The 18530-nt window shown below is 53.1% G+C and overlaps 1 protein-coding gene across 2 annotated transcripts in view; it reads right to left on the reverse strand.

Annotated features, from left to right (window-relative positions):
• The window catches only part of SCN4A (sodium voltage-gated channel alpha subunit 4), a 44704-nt gene extending 30667 nt beyond the window's left edge, over window positions 1-14037 (reverse strand). The window contains exon 1 of one of the 2 annotated variants that reach the window (XM_032320278.1): window positions 13160-14037. The gene's annotated coding sequence lies outside the window, so the exon portion shown is untranslated. Of the gene's footprint in view, window positions 1-10984; window positions 11069-13159 lie in introns of those variants that run through there. The other variant, XM_032320279.1, reaches the window with a different exon arrangement.
• Between the last annotated feature and the right edge of the window lie 4493 nt (window positions 14038-18530).

Raw genomic sequence — 18530 nt, forward strand, 5'->3', positions numbered from 1 at the left:
ATGACTCTGCTCATCCCTGCTGACCCCATCCTTCAGCTGCTCCTCGGCCCCATTGTGGGCGTGGGAGCGTGTGTGTGCAAGCACGCACGCATACACACACGCACACGCCCCGCGGTCCTACCCTGCCGCCAGCCGCACACCTTCTCACCTTCATCCCCCTCTCCACGCGCCCACAGACACGCCCAGACCGAAGACGCTGACCTGCCTGATGGCCGGGCGGACAGCCCGTGGCTGCTGGGCGCCCTCCCGGTTCACAAGCCTCGCTTGGCAACCATCCTCTGGCTTGCCACTGCCCACTCTTTCCTTCACGGGGGCCCAAGTGGGACGACAGACAACCAGAGACAGTTTGGCTCCACCCCATCCCTCGTGGAAGCCACACTTGCTGGAGTCCCCAGAGGCCCCCCCAGTGCACAAACCCTGCGGCTTCTTCTCAGCCCGCCCTCCCGCGCCCTCAGGCACCTCACGCTGCCGCTGTCTTTCTCCTTCTTCCCCTTTTTCTTCTTCCCCTTCTTCTCCTCCTCCTCCTCCTTCTCTCTCTCTCTTTTTTTTAAGAGACAGTACCACTTCCTCAATGGCCCCAGACCAGTGGAGTCACGGCTCCCTTCCTGCAGCCAGAGTCTGCAAAGCTCTAAGGTCAGCGGTAATTCACGCCCTGCTTGCCGGATTGTCCTTTGGCATCTGTCTCCCCCACCAGACTCCTCACAGCCTGGGGTTTGGGGTCACCACTGAATCTGGCCTGGCCCATTGGCACAGTCTGTTTAGAGACGGCTGCCCAGCTCTTGCCTCTCTTTCCTCCCCTGGGCTCTCCCCCTGCCAGACTCTGGACCCACACAGGCAGGCCTAGCATCTCTTCCTGCTGACCCCAGCTGGCCCCAGGCAGAGTCCGCATCTCCCCCTTCAAAATCTGTACTTCATCCTAAATCCCTGTCCTGCCCTCTTCACCAGGCCTGAAGCCCCTTGGCATCTGGATGTCTTGTTCCAGGAGGGGGAAAGTGCCGTCCCTGGCTGGGCCCGCTGAGGCATGGATTTGGCTGGTGGTACACTTGGTCCAGTCCCAGGTCCAGCACCCACAGGACTCTCCGTCCTTCAGGCTCTTGCTCCTTCCTCACCCTTCACCTGCTCTGTCCAGATACCCCCCACCTGCCTCCCTACTTCCCACTGGGCTCCACTATAATCCACCACCCACATTGCTGAAATCACAAATCTGATCAAACCTGGCTGCTCCTTCAGTGGCTTCTTACTGCTTTGTAGTGTGTCCACACCTTCCACCTGGCCTCCCGGTCTCCCCATGACCCCAGCCCCCCCGTACCGCCCTCCCCTGCCCCTGCACGTGCCCACACTCTGGCTGTGCCACTGCTGTCTCTCAAATGGGCCAAGCTGTTATATAACCACCCCCGAGTCTTTGCTTATGGTCTGCTTGCCTTCCTGGAACACCCCTCCTTTTTGTCACCCCAGGGAACTTTAATTTGTCTTTCTAGTCTCAACCTACACAAGAACCACTGCCTCCAGAAACCCTCCCTGGATGCCCTGAGTGGATTTCTCCTTTGTACCACCCGTGTGCCTAATGCTGAGCAAAAGTGTTTGTTTGTGTTTTTTTGAGATTTTTTTTTAAAGTTTTTATTTATTTATTTGACAGAGAGAGATCACAAGCAAGCAGAGAGGCAGGCAGAGAGAGAGGAGGAAGCAGGCTCCCCGCTGAGCAGAGAGCCCGATGTGGGGCTCGATCCCAGGACTCCGAGATCATGACCCGAGCCAAAGGCAGCGGCTTAACCCACTGAGCCACCCAGGCACCCCGAGATTTTGTTTTTAAGTCATCTCTACACCCAACATGGGGTTCGCACTTGGAACCCTGAGATCAAAAGTCACATGCTCTACCCACTGAGCCTGCCAGGTGCCCCATAAGAGGTTATTAAATGAGTGGATGAATGAATGGGAGGAGGCCTCCACCTTTGCCCCTCTTTCCTGTAAGCACACCCTGAATCTAAATCCTGACCCGAGACCATATCTCCTTTAATAGTCCCTCCCCCGCTCCTACCTCTCAGCTCACAGTCAAGTGCCCTTTACTGTGATCCTTGGGATTCTTCCAGCCTTCACCCCCTTGTCCATGCATTTTCTAACTCTCCAGCAGAACCCTCTGACTTACCCAGCTTACCTATAAGCGCCATCATCACAATCCTTCCTCGAAAATACTCTTGACTCCGGCCTTCTCTCTCCTTCCATCTCACTCATCTGGGGAAGCCCCAGCCCGTCTCCCAGCTGTGCTGTTTTTGGCTCAGCCCTTGAGAGGCTAGACGTTGCTGGAACAAAGGCTGGGCTGGACAGGGTTTGCAGCCGACGTGGTTACAAATGTCATGTGTGCCCTCACCTTTGTCCTGGAAGTACAGGTTTCTCTGGTGCCCTCACTTTTCCAATTTGTGAGAAAACTACTCCATGCCTTCTCTTCTTTCCTCAACACCCCCACTCCACGGTCCTCCCTGGGATGCGCCCAGGCAGTGACTTTTCCTGGCCTCCAATGAGAACATAGCATCGCACACCATCTAACTGACAAAAACCTCTTTGCTGCCCCTGCCCCTGCCATCCTGCTAAAACGGAAGATGAGGAGTCACCAAAGCCAGGCCTTGCATGTGGACTCAACCCTGACCCCTCTTACCTTCCTAAGGACCCCGTTCTCTAGTGATCTTCTCTCTACCACTGTCAACTTCTTCCTGTCTATGACTAGGCTCTCCCATTGCAAAAATAATGGTGGTGGTGACAGAAACCACCCTTCCAGCCTCATATTGCCCTATTTTTCGATTTCCCTTCATGGAGAAACTTCTTAGAAAGTGTCCACACCAGCTGTCTTTACTTCCTTACCTTTTGTTCACTCCCCAGCCCATTCCAACCTGGCTTCCATCCCCCCCCACCAACTCAACTGAAATGACTTTTGTCAAGTCACTAGCACCTTCTCTGCTGCCAAGTCTGCTGAACACGTTTCTGTCTTCACCTCCCTCAACCTCTCATAAGTATTCAACCCACTTGGCTGCAGCCCCCTTCTGGAAAGGCTCTATTCGCTCAGCCTCCCTGAGAGTACATCCATGGTTTCCCTCCTACTTCTCTGGCTGCTTCTTTTCAATTTCTTCGCTTGTTCCTCTTTCTTCCCCAATCTCTAAAGTTTCTCAGAGCTCAGTCTGGGTCTAGATGGCGTCATTCCTAGGACTGTAAGTAGTATGACAAGAATAGCATCACATTTCCTTTGAACTCCAGACTGATGTATGCAATTGCCAACGGAACCACTCCATGTGGAGAGCTAAGAGGTATCCCAACCTATGTGTGGTATCTGGGACGAAGCATTTGTGCTCTTCAACTCTTCAACCCATAGTCTTCCTCAACCCAGAAAATGTCCATCCATCCATCTGGTTGCTCCAGGCAAACATCAGGGTGCCTCCTGAATGCTTTCTTCCCCCTCGCCTTCTACACCAAGCCCATCCAAAGTTCCCATTAATACTATCTCCAAAATATACGCGACCTCCACCTTTTCCCCCTGGACCGTATCACAATAATCTCTTGCAATAGCCTGCTTCCTGCTAACTTTTTGCCCTGGCCCCTGCAAATCCGTTCCATAGAGCAGCCAGTCATCTTTTAAAAACAAGAAACTAATCATGTTGTTTCTCCTGCTTAAATTTCTCCAGCAGTTTCCTGTTGTGCTTTGAACAAAACCTGAAAGTCTTACAGTGATCTGCAAGGCCCGGGCGATCCAGTCCCTGCCTCCTTCTCCACCCTTGTCTCCTGATTTCTCCCTCTTCCTTCTGCCCCAGTCCCACTGGCCCCTTTCCAGCTCACCCCCAGCCTAGGCTCAAATGTCTCTTCTCCAAGTGGCGTTTTCCTTCTCTATTCTCTATCACAGTCTCCTGTGTTTTCCATCACATATTTTGTAATTGATAATTACTTAAACAAGTAATTTGCCTAATTTATTTTGTCTGTCTTCTCCACTAGGCTGAAATGCCAAGAGGACACGAGCTGTCTGTCTAGCTCGCTATAGCCAGTCCTGGGACTAGGCACACAGTAGACACTCAAGACATGTTTGCTAAAAGAATGAGTGGATGAAGACTTAAATACAGACCTGCCCATGGATAAAATGGATTCTGATATATTTAATCCATCAGTCCATCCATCCACCCATCCATCCATCCATTCTGTTCGTAAGCCCGAAGCTGAGCCAGCCCTGAATAGGACAGAAAGATGCACCTGTTGGGCATCCTGCTTTCCAAGAGTTTGTGGTTGGGGGAAGGTGGACACGAGCACATGTGACTATGACATGAGGAGAAAGCGATGATTGCCCTAAAGAGGGTAGGTCATTGTGGGAGTTCGTGTGGATGAATGGTTACTCCCAGGTCAGGGAAAGAAAGATGGGGTTTTTCAGTTGGGCTTCAAAGGATGCTTAAGTTATAAACACAGAGAAATAGTGGGGAAGAACCTTCCAGGGAGAGGGAGGAGCCAGAGCAAAGACAGAGGCTGGACATAGGGAGCTGCAGGTATGTCAGTCTTTGTGGGACAGAGAATCTATTCAGGGATTTGGGGAAGGTGTGTTGGGCTGCTGGCCATAGCCTCGATTTTCAGGCATGGGAGTCTGGACTTCACCTTGCAGCCTTGGAGAGCCCCTCACAGGGGCAGTGGGTTGAGATAAGACCACAGTTAGTTGGCAAGTATGTGCCTTCTGTCCACCCTTTCAATGTGTCCAGAATAGACAGGACAAGCTCTATTGTTTCCAGTGGAGGGATGAAGGGTTATCTGGGATGTGTGCACGGTGGCTTCCTGGCAAGGACAAGCACACAGAGCCCCATATCAAGGGTTAGGTGTCATGATGGCACATCTCCATGTGGCTCTTTCAGCTACAACCTGGAGTAAAGGAGGCCAACGTGACAGCTTGAACCTTCTTCCTCCCACCTGCCAGAAATCAGACTCTGGCCTCCACCCCCAGTCTGTCCTTCAGATGTGGCAGCTGAGGGCCTGCAGGGGGCTCCGGACAACCTCTTCCCACTGAATTTAAGAACTTTGGAGTTGCAAGGACTCAAGAGATCAAGGAGTCCAACTCCCTCGTTTCACAGATGGGGAACCTGAGGCCCAGAGAGGAGCAGCAACTCCCCCCAGATCATACATTTATTCATTCGACAAACATTTCTTGAGCATCTGCTGTGTCCTGGGTTCTGTTCTAGGAGCTACAGTATAATGGTGGCAAACTCCCTGTCCTCACTGAGCTTGCATTCCAGAGGGAGAAGGCAGATAATAAATAGGGAAGCAAATAAGATAATTTTAGAGAGTGATAAATGAGAGGCCACACCAAGAATAAAACCCAGCTCCCTGGGCGCCAGGGCCAGAGCCCATTTAGTAAGTGAGAAGCCCCAACGGAACTTGCATTGAAACGGAAGTTTGGGCGGAAGTGGTGAGTAAAGTCAGGCCATCTTGGGGGCCTGGAGGTGGTGAGCAGACAGGGATGAGGGTGAGGGAAGAAGAATCAGGAGTCAGGGAGCCAGGCTGGGGCCAGCTGTCCAGAGGCAAGGAGCCAAGTGTAAGGACACAGGAGGGCGAGGCGGCTCCACTCTGGAGCAGGTCCAGCCCAGCATTGTCTTTCTCTGTGGGGCTGCCAGGTTGGAACACCCAATTCCAGACATAATCTGACCACCGACAACAGCCTCTTCCCTCCGGCCTAGACACCCTTTGTATTCATTCATCCCAAGATAGGATTCATTTTTTCAGCAGCCTACTAAAAAGGTGAAATTTGCAATCACTCCTGGATCTTTTCCTCATTGAACTATAGTCAAATTAGACCTTCCCTATCCTATAAATTGTGCAATTGATCTTTCCCTTTTAAATCCAGGTGGATCCCAAACAAAATATTAACAAATCAAACCCCACAGTGTATAAAAATCAGTATAACTACAACCAAGTGGGGTTTATCCCAAGTATGCAAGGCAGGTTCAATGTTAGAAAATCCGCTAACGTAATCCATCACATCCATAGGTTAAAGAAGAAAAATCACATAGAATCGTATCAAGGGATGCAGGAAAAGAACTTGACAAAACCCCATGCCCATTCATAATAAAACAACAACAACAACAATAATGACAACTCAGTAAACTAGGAATAGTAGAGAGCTTCCTCAGCCTGATAAAGAACATTTACAAAAAACCTATAGCTAACATAGTACTTCATGATGAGAACCTAGAAGCTTTCCATTAAGGTCAGGAACAAGGCAAGGATGTTGCCTTCTACCACTGCTTTCCAAAATCATACTGGAAATCTTAGCTAATGCAATACGACAAGAAAAGGAAATAAAAGGTATACTGATTGGAGAGGAAGAAATAAAAGAATCTTCGTTCACAGAAGACATGATTATCTAGGTACAAAATCACAAAGAACTGACCAAAAAAATCCCCCAAACCTAAAACTAATAATGGTTTCAAGATGCAAGATTAATATAAATTTAGGTGTTGGACTTTACATTCTACAAGTTCCCCTTGTCCATTGCACCTCTTCACTTCTAGTTTTTTTTTTTTAAGATTTTATTTATTTATTTGACAGAGAGAGAGACAGCGAGAGAGGGAATACAAGCAGGGGGAGTGAGAGAGGGAGAAGCAGGGTTTTCGTGCTGAGCAGGGAGCCTGACATAGGGCTCGATCCCAAGAACCTAGAATCATGTCCTGACCCAAAGGCAGGAGTTTAACGACTGAGCCACCCAGATGCCTCTTACTTCTAGTCTTTGTGAAAGCCTATTGGATCTTGATTTTTTCTCTCAGTTCAACACCCTCACAGCTGGGTGTCTGTGATCCTGACTGTCCCAAATTATTGAAAACACGATTCAGGATAGACATCACTACCACATCCACCACCACATGCTTCTAGAACCTTCTCTCCTAGGAAACTTTGTCTTCAAAGACGGTCCTTCAAACATCCAGAAACCCACCTCACTGCACTTGCAATGGCACAGGTTACTCCAAGAAGCGTCAGCCATGCCATACTAGCCTGAGATATAAAAGCCACATGAGAACTCTCCTGGAAGACTGAGAATGGATGTGACCTGTCCCTCGAAGCCTTCCCTGTTCATTCTAGGGCTAGAGCCCATCTCTGTGGATGCAGAGATGGCAGGTAACTTGCTGGCCTTGCTCAGGACCCAGTCATCATGCCTCTTGCCAACCAAGCATGTCGTTCCCTGGACAGCAGAGTACAGTCCAGGGGCAGGCTGTTTTGTTTCTCTGTGGACTGGAAGCAAGATTATTTCAGAGCTCCATGTGGCCAGTGGAGACCCCTCCTTAAGCTTCATCTGCAGTGAGGGCTCAGACTCAGAAGTTTCTGGGAAACTGGAAGAGATCAAACTTTTTCTAATGTGCCAAAGACAGCGCCGGGCATCCGGGTGGCCTACTTCCCAAATTCCTGCATTCCCACTGTGGCCCAGCTCCAGGAATGCAAAACGGATCCCTATGCCCCCTCGTTATAAATCTCAAGTCACAGTCTTTCTCAGCTGGGGCAGCGTGGGGGTGGGGATGGGAAAGGGGTAGCTGTGTTGTTTCTCTGCCAGCACTTAGGGCTGAAGGGTTGGCAGGCCAGGGCCCTGGAGGAAGTCACCCCAGGTGCCCTCCACTCCTGATCTAACACTCTGTAGAGGAAATCTGCTCCAAGAGGTCTTGGAGGGAGGCCTGGAGCTGGGAGTGGAAACCTCCGGACACTCAGGAGCCCCAAGAGTTCCGGAAACAATCAGGGGCACATGAGGGGTGCTGCAGAATGAGGGGTGGGCAAATGATGATTGTACTTTCCATGTGGGGCTCACTGGACCAAAAAATGCCTCCCCCTTTTTTAGGGACGTGAATCAACCAGCCTAATAATGTGTCCGCTGCAAGGGGTAAGTGTGATAGTGGTGACCACATTTATTTTGTACTTACTGAATGCCAAGTTTGTTTTCTTGTTCAGGATATATCAGCAGCCCCTTCCCCGCCCCCCCCCAATCAGATCCATTCTCTGCCAACCCCCAACAGCTCTCAAAAGTTTTCGCCAACTTGCCTCCTCCTCTCAAACCTCTTTGCCTTCACCCAGAGTGTTTCTGGTTGGCTTGGGGCCCGATGAAATAAAAAACCCACAAATGGGAAATAAATCCTCAAATGGGCTGTGTTTGGGTTTTGTGAACTTTCTTTCTAACCCCTCCTAGCTCATCTGTCAGCAGCTCTGGAAGCCTGGAAGCTTTTCTCCCTAGAAACAGGGCTTTCCCCTCCCAAGACCGAGCTTCAGATCAAAGGAATTCGTCTAAAGATGTCCCTCCTCAGTCAGCAAGGGGAAGAGTCCGTTGGGAGTGAAGGAGGTTGGTTCCTTCAACCCCCAGACCTCAGCCCCTTCGCCCAGCCTGCTGATATGCATAGGCCCTCGAAGTGGAGGCTGAAGGATTATTTCTTGAAGAAAAGCAGTCATGGATCTGTTCATTTGGTGCTTACTGAGTGCCTGGCACTGTTCCAGGCTCGGCCTCCCAGCGGACAAGTGGCAGGCGCAGAATTTGAAAGCAGCTCTCTGATGCCAGTCCACATGCCTGCTCCTACAAACGCTGCCTCCTCCCAGCCCTCTGGGGGACTGGGCTGGCCTGAGCCTCACCTGTCTGTCCTCTTCAAAGGGCAGACCAGGGTCCTTGGGCCAAGCCCCTAAAAGGGACCAGTTGGGGCGGGCATCTGGCGGGCCCTGGCAGGACTAGACTCAGGCCTCCTGGGGCCGTGTGTGTTGAGAACTGTGGGAGCGGGGACCATAAGTCAACAGCTTGGTAAAGAGACCTCCTTGAGGTATGGGTTTCTTTTAGACCAGTCGACCCTCATGTACCCACTAAGTCCCTTTGCAGCCCATTGTACACACACACACACACACACACACACACACACACGCACACACATCGCTTCTATGAGTCATTTCTCAGCTGCTCCAAAGGGTGGGGAGGCTGATTCGTTCCACCCAGGCCTGGGGCTTCCTGCCCTCTGCTAGCTTGGCTCACTCTCAGGAGCCCCCAAGCATGACCACGAGGGTTCTGTGGATGTCACCCCTCAAATCTGTGCACGCACACCCTCTCCTGGACACATCTGTGCCACATCTCCCCCGCCTTTGGGCAGATCCACACCCCACCCCCCCGCACACCGGGCTGCTCCCCTGCCCTGCCTGCTTTGACCTGCAGTCCACCCCATGAGATGCCTGCTTCTGTTCTCTCCTCTTGCTGCCCCACACCCTTACCCTTCCCAGACCGTGGCACAGAGTCTCTTTTCCTACCACAGGCCCACCAAGAGGGCGACAGGAAGACTATTCAAAACTGATCAGAGCCCACCTGGCTCCCGTTTCCCTCCATCAACCCCCAGCCATCCAGGTAAGGTGGGCTTTGAGCCCTGCCCACTGGGGCCCCCCCACACCTGCCAGGTCCCGGGAGCTGGGGATCACGGTCACCAGCGCCAGGAAGAGTGATCCTCTTGCTGCCTGTGGAGCCCTAGTCCCATCACCGGAAACCCACAAGGAAGGCTGGCGGAGTCATTCTGCCCCTTCAGCCAGCGGGGCCCTGCCACTTTTTTGGAGAACTCCACTCTACACCGGAAACCGCTCTAGGGATGTTTTCCCACCAACAATTCCGGTACAAGGTCCTTCTCCCCAATTAAGGCCAATCAAGATTTTACAAGCCTCCAAAGAGACCGGAGTCACAAGCTGATCTTGCTGGAATTGGAGCCAGAGGGTCTCGGCTTGGCTTTTGGAGTCACTGCCCTCACAGCAACATGAGTCAACCGCGGACCCTCCTGAAAGGGGGTCTGCCATCCGCTTTATAAAAGAATCTTCCTCACCTGAGGGAGACCAGATAGGAAAAAATCGCATCCCCCATCCCAGCTATGCAGGGTGCCCGGCGCTGGGGAAGGTTGTCCTGCCTCCCGCCCGGCAGACCCACCTTCGTCACGCCTCTCCCTCCTTCTGTTGCCCACCCTCCCCCCGCCCCAAGATGACACATGGACATCAGAGTCACAGCCTGGTAAGAGCCACGATCATTAACTACTAGTTAACATGTAGAACTGACTACACGCCAAGCATTGTTCTCGGCACCTCCCATTCACGAGCTCTTACTCCTCACCATGATCCTCTCGTCACGCCCTTTGACAGAGAAGGAAACTGAGGCATAGAGAAGGTAAGTCACTTGGTGGAGGTGATTTATGTAGTAGACTGGGGCTGAAACCTGGCCCGTGGGGCTCTCAGGAGAAGCCCGGCACTTAACACCAAGCTACATCGTCACCCGGGTCTTATGTGGACCATGTCCTTCTAGCACCTAACTTGTGGGGAGCGGGGAGGCGGGCAGGGGCACCTGGCTTCACAAACCAGTTAAAAAACAGAGTGGGGTCTGGTGACCATTGTGGTTCTGTCCTTTGCATTTATGCTAGGGCTCCTGGCAGAGGACAGTAAGGCCTGAGGGGAAGGGGCAGCCTGCCTGTCGAGGGGCACTGCTCCCTGCCGCCCCTCTCTCTGTCTGCTCCTTGAGCCCCTCCTGCTCCTCCTGCTGCCCCATCCCCCAATGATGGCTGTTGACTGAAAACCTCCGGGAATAAAAATAGCTGTTGCTGACGAGGCAGAAGGGGGGCCAGAGCACATGAAAGGCCTGGGGCAGGGGTGGTGGAGGTAGAGGGAACCTGGGATTCCCCCAGCCCCATAAGCACACACCTCCTAAAGGAGCCCCTGTATACCATGGCCTGTCTCTGCTGATATAGAGTGGGGACCCCTGCCAAAGGCCCAGCACCTGCCCCAGCCCTCAGGCTACCCATGGGAACCCCCTGCACTGCCCCCCAAGTCTCAGGGGCCAGCTCTGCCCCCTATCCAGCCCTGCACCAGTGTCAGCACCCCTCTCTAGCTGTGTGCCTTGGGCAAGGAACAGGACCCCCGGAGCCTGAACCCTTCCTCAAGAGGAGTCAACACCTTGGGTGCTGACGACCACCCCCCTCGTCCCCTCCCTTCTCCCTACCTGCTCTCTGGGGACTCAGGCCTCAGATTTTTCATTTCCCATCAATGCATCTCTCTCCTGTCACCTGGAGAGAGCCCTTCTGCTTGTCTCCTCTCCTGCTGTGCCTGGCCTGGGGAGACTTCTCTGAACTCTATCCCCAGCTGGACTCCCCCCCCCCCTCCCTGCCACTCTCTACACTTTTCTCTGTTCTGGGGGCTGGAATAGCCTCCGACCTCTGAAGGCAGGGCCCTTGTCAGGACCGACTCCATAGTCTGGCCAAGAGATGTGTGTTTTCAGTATTGAACTCGGGCTTCCCCGGGACCCTGGGCCCAAGCGTGGGACCCAGAAGCCCAGGCGAGGGAAACCGGTAGGCAGGCCTTGATGCTCAGGGCAGTCTAGAGCTAGGAAGGTGGTTCCAAGTCCTGAGTCCTCACTTTGGGCAGGTTCCCAACCAGAAATGACAAGCAAAGCCAGGCTGGGACAGGGGCACCTAGGAAAGACCCTTAATTATCTTCCCAAAACCCCAGTAAAAATCCCAGCCGATTCCCTGAGAGATGACTGGCATGGACACGGGAGGGGGCCCTTGGGTTATGTCTGGGACCTCATATCGCCCACATAGGTGATGTGGCTGCAATACGTATGTGGTCACCTCAACTGTCCATAACGTGGCCTCCAAGAGTGAGACCACCAGCCACGGCCAGGGGGCTGGGGACGACCCAAGAGGAATCTGGAGGGTCCTGGGAAAACCGGTCCTCCCTGTGTGTTCCCCCTACTGCCGCCCCTGAGGTCTCCTTAGCTCTCCAACTAAGGGCCCTGGGAGGCAATCATGGTCTTGGTCATAGAAGAATGACAATAGAACCCACCATGGGCTCTTCCTATCTCTCTGTCAGACCCTTCGCCTCTCCAGATGAGCCAGACTGGCTTCAAACTGGTCTCCAGCTATTTTCCTCAAGCTGGCTGTTCTACAGAGGCTAAACTCCAGGGCCTTCCAGTCTCCCTTGGGCTCTGCCCTTCCCGGGCTCTGGGGTGACTTATTTCCAGGCAGGCCCCCACTACTGCTGGTATGGGTGGACGGGGCCATGTTTAGGATCCACCCGGACGGCCCTCTCCCCACCTGGGGCAGTGTGAACCCTTGTCGTGCCCGGCCTGGTGCCCCGGGCAGGGGGAGGGGCCGCAAGATGTGGTTAGCCTTTGCCAGGTGGACTGGGAAGGTGCTCAGGCCCTCTGTGCCACACCAGTGCCTTCTTGGAAAGACTCAAAAGCCCCCATCCCACCCTCAGGGCCCTCTAGATGGGGACTTCCCAATCTTTTGAACAAATGCTTCTCTCTGATAAGCAACACCACGCTCCTCTCAAACGCTTTCTCCTACCTCCGCTCAGACCTTTCGGCTTCTCGAACTAGTGGCTGCCCGCCCCCTCTTCCCCGGAGGCCGGGGTGCCAGCTCTGCCAGCAGGGAGGGGGAAGGGGCTGCGTTCTGCCCTGGCGCCAGGGCCCCTCCTGAACTTCCCAGCGGCCCTTCAGTGCTGTGGCCCCATCTCCTTCCCCCTGGGCCAGGCTTTCTGCCTTCCCCACTTGTCCAGGAAAGGAGCCCAGCCTTGCCACAAGCTGCCCGGGGAGAGACAGGGGCGGTGGGCAGAGCCTGGGCGGTGCAGCCTGAGATGTGTCCTCTGCTGGCATCTGGAAGATTCCTGTTTCAGCAGAGCAAAGGAGCCGCCACCACCCCCCACCCGGCCTCCCGCGGCTCTCCTCCCCCTACAGCCCTGCCTTCCCAGCCGGTGAACAGGCTGAGCCGACACTGGGAACAGGCGTTTTGGCTTCCCCGCTCTCCTCTCCTGAAGACACTCAGCCCAGTCCCGTCCCTGGGGTCACCCTGTGCTCGTCTGTCTGGAGCTGAGACTTTACCACTGGGCCATTGGTGACCTCAGGACTCTTGCTGAGGGCAAAGACAGCCAGCCAGGGGCACCGAGGGCAGCTGAGGGGGGCCCCAAGAGGCGAGTTTGGGGACGGGGAGGGTCAAGGCCCAAGGAGCTCGGCTGCGGCCGGGGCAGAGCAGGGCCCGGTGTGGGCAGGAGGACAGCGGTGCCCGGAGCAAAGTGGTGGCTTCCTTGAAGCCAGGCTGGGCATGGGGCCAGGGTGCCCTGCTCCTCGGGGTGGCCGGCCCTCGGGGTGCTGGGCGGGGCGGGGTGCGGTACTCACTGCTGGACAGGAGCGGAGTGCTTGCGGCCGAGCCTGGAGCGCCGTGCCCACCTCGGGCTGGGGCTGGGACTCTGGGGGACTTGGCCGGGGGGCCGGCCGGCGGGGACAGCTGCTGCCGCTGATGTCACAGGGTCATGAGTGAAACCTGAGGACTGGGCCAATCTTCAGGTGGGAGCCTGGGCTGCGCTTCACCGGGTGTGCTCGGGCTTAGCCCGGGACCGCTGGGGCCCGGGGCCGCTGGCACACTCTCGCCTGTTCACACTCACACACGCGCACACGCGCACATGCATGTGCATACACAGTGGGGCACGCGGAGGAGCCCATTCACACGGGTCCTTTCCCACCCTTGAGGAGCTTACCCAGGCTCATTCTACACAACAGGCTCCCTTCACACTCATTCCCAGGAGCCCCGGCGGCATGTGCCAGCTCGCACACTCACACTCGCTCCGTACACACTCACGAACGTGTCTCCCTACAAATAACCATACTCACATGTGCTCAGCCATACACATAAATCACCCTTCATACATTCACACAAACCCTTCCACCGTGTGTTACCCCCATTCCCACACATGCTCATTGCTCACGCCAACACGCAGCCACACTCACATCAGGCTTGTGCATAGACTTGTATTATTACATACATATAGTCATATCTACTCTCCCGCCCAGGTGAACACGAACACCACGTATTCCGGACACTAGACTTTTATCACTGTGTGTCCACACACCTATACTCACAGTCACGCTTGGGCTTTCACACACGTCCGTGCATGACCCTCCTATCTGCGCCGTTGTCTAAGTCCACGCTCCTGTTCCCATGTGCACAGGGCCACCTGTGTGTACCTATGGTCACTAGATATTCATTAAGTGTGTGCCTATCTGTATACACACACACACACACACACACACGCATAACTGTCCGCTGGACGACACAGAAGTCTCTAGAGTCATTTCTCCACCACCACTCTCCCCCCCACCCCCGCCACCATCCCACTGGCTAGACATCTGTCCCTCAGAGCTTGGGGAGTGGAGGGTGGGTTGGGGGCAGCATGAGGTGGGTTTAGCTGCCCCCCACCCCTGAACTACCCCCCCCACCCCCCCAACCTCCTCTGCATTCTGGGGCTGTGAGGACCCCTAGTGGAGCTGATGTGAAACAACCCACCTCCCAGCTCGCCCACCGCACTTGCCCCAGGCGGACTAGAGAACCCCTGGCTGAATCCAGAGTCACTGTTCCCCAAAGCTCCCAGCATTGCTCCCCGTCTCCCATGCCCGTCCCTGACACCATCTTTTCTGGTAGCCAGAGCTCCAGCCGAGTAGAGCCCAGGACGGAATGGCCTTTGTGAGGGGCTCAGGGAGGCCTGGGGGGTGGTCACCTTCAGTAGGAGGCTGGTTGGCCTCTCTCCTCCCAGCACACTCTCGGTGGACCCAGCATCAGTCTTGGCGAACCCCTTCTTGGGGGCCAGGCCTGGTTGTGGTTGGAGAACTTTCTACTATGCCTGCACTGCCCACATCTCTCCCCAGGGGACTAACACCAACTTCATACCCTCAGAAGTATGTCTCCCAAACCTACAGGTGTGAAGTGGGTGTTCTCTGTGTGTGGTTCTTATGCTGCTTGGCTCACACACCTTTCTGACACAAGTTTTCCATGTAGTTTTATTGCTAATGTGATCCGGGTGTCTGCACACCCCTGCCTCTTCTTTGCATGGATCCTCTTCTTTTAGCACTCAGAAGAAAAGCAAACATTTTGTCTCTTCCTTCCCAAGTTGTCTCCCTGAAACTGTTCCCTAGGGTTCCTGTCATTACTCATGGCCCTGCCTTGGCTCCAGTTTGCTTTGCTGCTGGCTACTGTCCCCTTGGTAGCTCACTCCTCCCTGTCTGTGGGCACTGGAGAGGAGGTAGGCAGGCAGTTGTCATTCCCATTTATGGTCTCTACCTGGGCATTACCTAGAGCTCTATGGGGTAAGAATTTCTTTAATGAGGGGCTGAAGTAATTGAAGGGAATTGTAGCATATGAAGGGTGGGGAGGGCGGCTGTGTTCGGTTGTCTGGGTTGTACACTGTACAATTCTGGGCACCAATCACATTTGTTATCATTGTAGATTCATGTGTTTAAGATGATAATTGTCTAGCAGATGGTATCAAACTATCTGGAGGACAGGGCTAATGTTTCTAATTTACGTGAGGTGTCATTTGGACTAGGAATAAGACTGACTGGAAAACCAAAGCTGTATGTGAAATAAGACTTTTCCCCAAAGCCCAAGAAGAATGAATATCTCTTTCTCTTTTTTTTTTTTAAAGCTTTTTTTTTTTTTTTAGATTTTATTTATTTATCAGAGAGAGAGAGGGAGAGAGAGCAAGCACAGGCAGACAGAATGGCAGGCAGAGGCAGAGGGAGAAGCAGGCTCCCTGCTGAGCAAGGATCCCGATGTGGGACTCGATCCCAGGACGCTGGGATCATGAGCTGAGCCGAAGGCAGCTGCTTAACCAACTGAGCCACCCAGGCGTCCCTCTCTTTCTCTTAATGACAATATTCCTCCTTCCTTTGGGGAACTTCTCTTTCCCTACCTTAAATATGTCATTCTGGTATGGCTGCTGATTACACCCTCCACCTTGGCCATGGAGATGGCCAGGTCACCCAGGTCTGGTCAACGCTCTTGGCCACAGTGGTTGGTCCCAAAGGTAGATATGTGGCACAGGTAGGGTCAATCATAGTCCCTCCTGGGGATTTTTGTGTATCCATACAAAAGAAAGATAATCTGTCTCTCCTCAGGATTCTCTAAGTTTGTGTAGAGTAACTGAAGTAAGTCTGAAGGTGCCTGAGGCATGTCTCCCACCAAGTGGAAGAGCCTGTCTGTGGGATAAGGAACGAGAACACCACACACAGGTGAGGGAGAAGAGAGAGGGACCTGAAGGCCCTGCTTGACCCCTGAGTCAGTGGGACTACAGAGCAGCCCTGTCACTGTCCTCCCCCATCACATGAGCCAAAAAGCATCCCTCTTCCTTAGGCTAGTTTAGGCTGAGTTTCAGTTGGCCACAAACACAAGAATTCTGCAGAATAGGACCACCTTTCAGAAAATCCTACCCTGACCTTGTCGTATCCTGTCCTGGCCACTACCCTCCACTCCTCACCCCCACTTGGGCCTCAGTTTCCTCCCTGAGCCATTCACTCAGGGGGACTCCCTGGGATCTTCAGCAGGTGCTCCTCCATGGTTGGCGGCACGCCAATTCCAGGGAGTAGGGGAGGGGCTCAGGGCTCCATCCCATAGCTCACAAGGAGAGCCACGATCTGGAGAAACAACACAGTCAGAACCTTGAAGAAGAAAACTGGAATTTCTTTACTGTGGTATTTTCAAGGCCTTCCCAACATAGCCAGTCAGTCAGTCATGTAAATAGCTCCTTCCAGTTAGTGTCCCCATTAGGACCGGGGCCCAAGAAAAGGGCCTGCAGTTGGGTCGTCTCTGCTCAGCACTTCCTCATCTGTACCAAAAAGAAACACTGAAATTTCCACCAGAGTCCTTTTATTTTCTCTCCATTCCCATCTGAGGAGGAGAGGAAGGAGCTCATGTTTTGTGTGTTTTGTTTTTTTTTTTAAATGACTGCACAAGCTTCCTTTGAGTGACTTGCCTTCAGTTACATAGCCATTCCCTTCTTGGAGGACACTGGTATGTTCAATTTTCGACCCTTAAAAATAACACTGTGATGAACACACTTGAAGAGAAATCTTTTGCTGTGTTTAGTTTATTCCCAGAAATAGATTTACGGAGGCAGCAGGGAGGACTTCTGATATATGTTGCTGTGGGACACTCGGAAACAAACAAAAGAAAAACCCGCTAAAACAAAACAAACAAAACAAAACAAAAGCAAAGATACGAACGAGAGTCCTCATGGGGACAAAATGAAAAGGAAACAGGTAGAGTGTTCAGTGCCTCAAAGAAAGTAATAGTGGGCCAGCCAAGTGGCTGGAAAGTCACTTCCTCCCGTCAGACTAATGTCAGATCTATAAGCAAAAAAGCTCAGGCAGATAAACAAATGCAGTTTTGCCATTCTTCAAAAGGCAAATGCTTCGGTTTCCTTTGACAAAGAACTCTACTTACATACGGAAACCAGACCATTTTACCTCAGCCCTATCTTCCAGAACACGTGTGGGCTCAGCAGGCAATCTTATGTCTGAGGTACTGAAGTAATCGCCAAGCCCTGCCTGTTTTCCACAGCTGCCTCCAGCCTGCTCTGGGCTGCTTTTATTTATTTTTAATTTTTTAAAAGATTTTATTTATTTGAGAGAGAGAGAGTGCACAAGCCGGAGGAGGGGCAGAGGGAGAAGAGAAGCAGACTCCTCTCTGAGCAGGGAGCCCACCGTGGGTCTTGATCTCAGAACCCTGGGATCATGACCTGAGCAGAAGGCAGATGCTTAACCTACCAAGCCATCCAGGCGTCCCTCTGGGCTGCTTTTAGAGGGAGGAGGATGGTGGCCTCCAGCGGGTCTGCCTGCCGCCAGTTTTGCCTCAGTTTATTCCATTGGCTCTTACACTACCAGATGACTTTTCTTCAGCATCTGTTTTGCTATTTTACTTCACTGAACACAGATTTATCATAGAGCTACTAGGACTGCATTTTCCAGGAGTTTTTAGCAGCCCAGGGACAGAGACAGAGAGAATGGGGGGCTGGTGTCTTAGTGTGGATTCCCCCAAAAGCAGAGCCTGAGACAAGGATTTGGGAGCAAGTAGTTTATTTGGAAGGAGCTCCCAGGAAGCACTCACTGTGGAGGAGTGGAGAAATGACAGAGGAAGAAAAAAAGCCAGTGAAGTGTATATTCTCTTGGTAAGTAGGTTGTAACTGGGAAACAGGGAGGTGTTGACAGACTTCGGGGGGTAGGATTCTCCCAGAGTTGTCCCACTGAGGCCAGCGGGCTCTACTGTCAGTTGCTGTCCCTCAAGTGCATCAGGGTTGCTTCTGGCCAGAAGTCACTGGCCTGCCTCACCTGTAGCCAGAAAATATCCCCAGGTGGAGACGCTGTAGGTGAGTTCAGGAACCAACTGTATACCATGTATACCATTGGGAAGATACATCCCCGTCAGACATTTGTTCTTCCTAATTCTGGTTGACATACACGAAGACGTGAGGAACAAGATGAATCTTCCTAACACATGGCCGTGCACACATCACCCCCCCCATTTCTGTCCTGCTCAGAATGCACCAAGAGCTCTCTATTACCCACATGGCACAGCGTAAATTCCTGACGGGGCCTGCGAGTCTGACCTGTTTCTGGCTGGGCTGCTGGAACTTCTCTCAGCCCAGACCCTGCACCACAGTCAGACAATGTGCCCACTGCATCATTACAGGCCTTCCATGCCTGACCCTACACCTTTGCC

The sequence above is a fragment of the Mustela erminea genome, chromosome 18, assembly GCF_009829155.1.
Source record: "Mustela erminea isolate mMusErm1 chromosome 18, mMusErm1.Pri, whole genome shotgun sequence".
Lineage (NCBI taxonomy): Eukaryota > Metazoa > Chordata > Mammalia > Carnivora > Mustelidae > Mustela > Mustela erminea.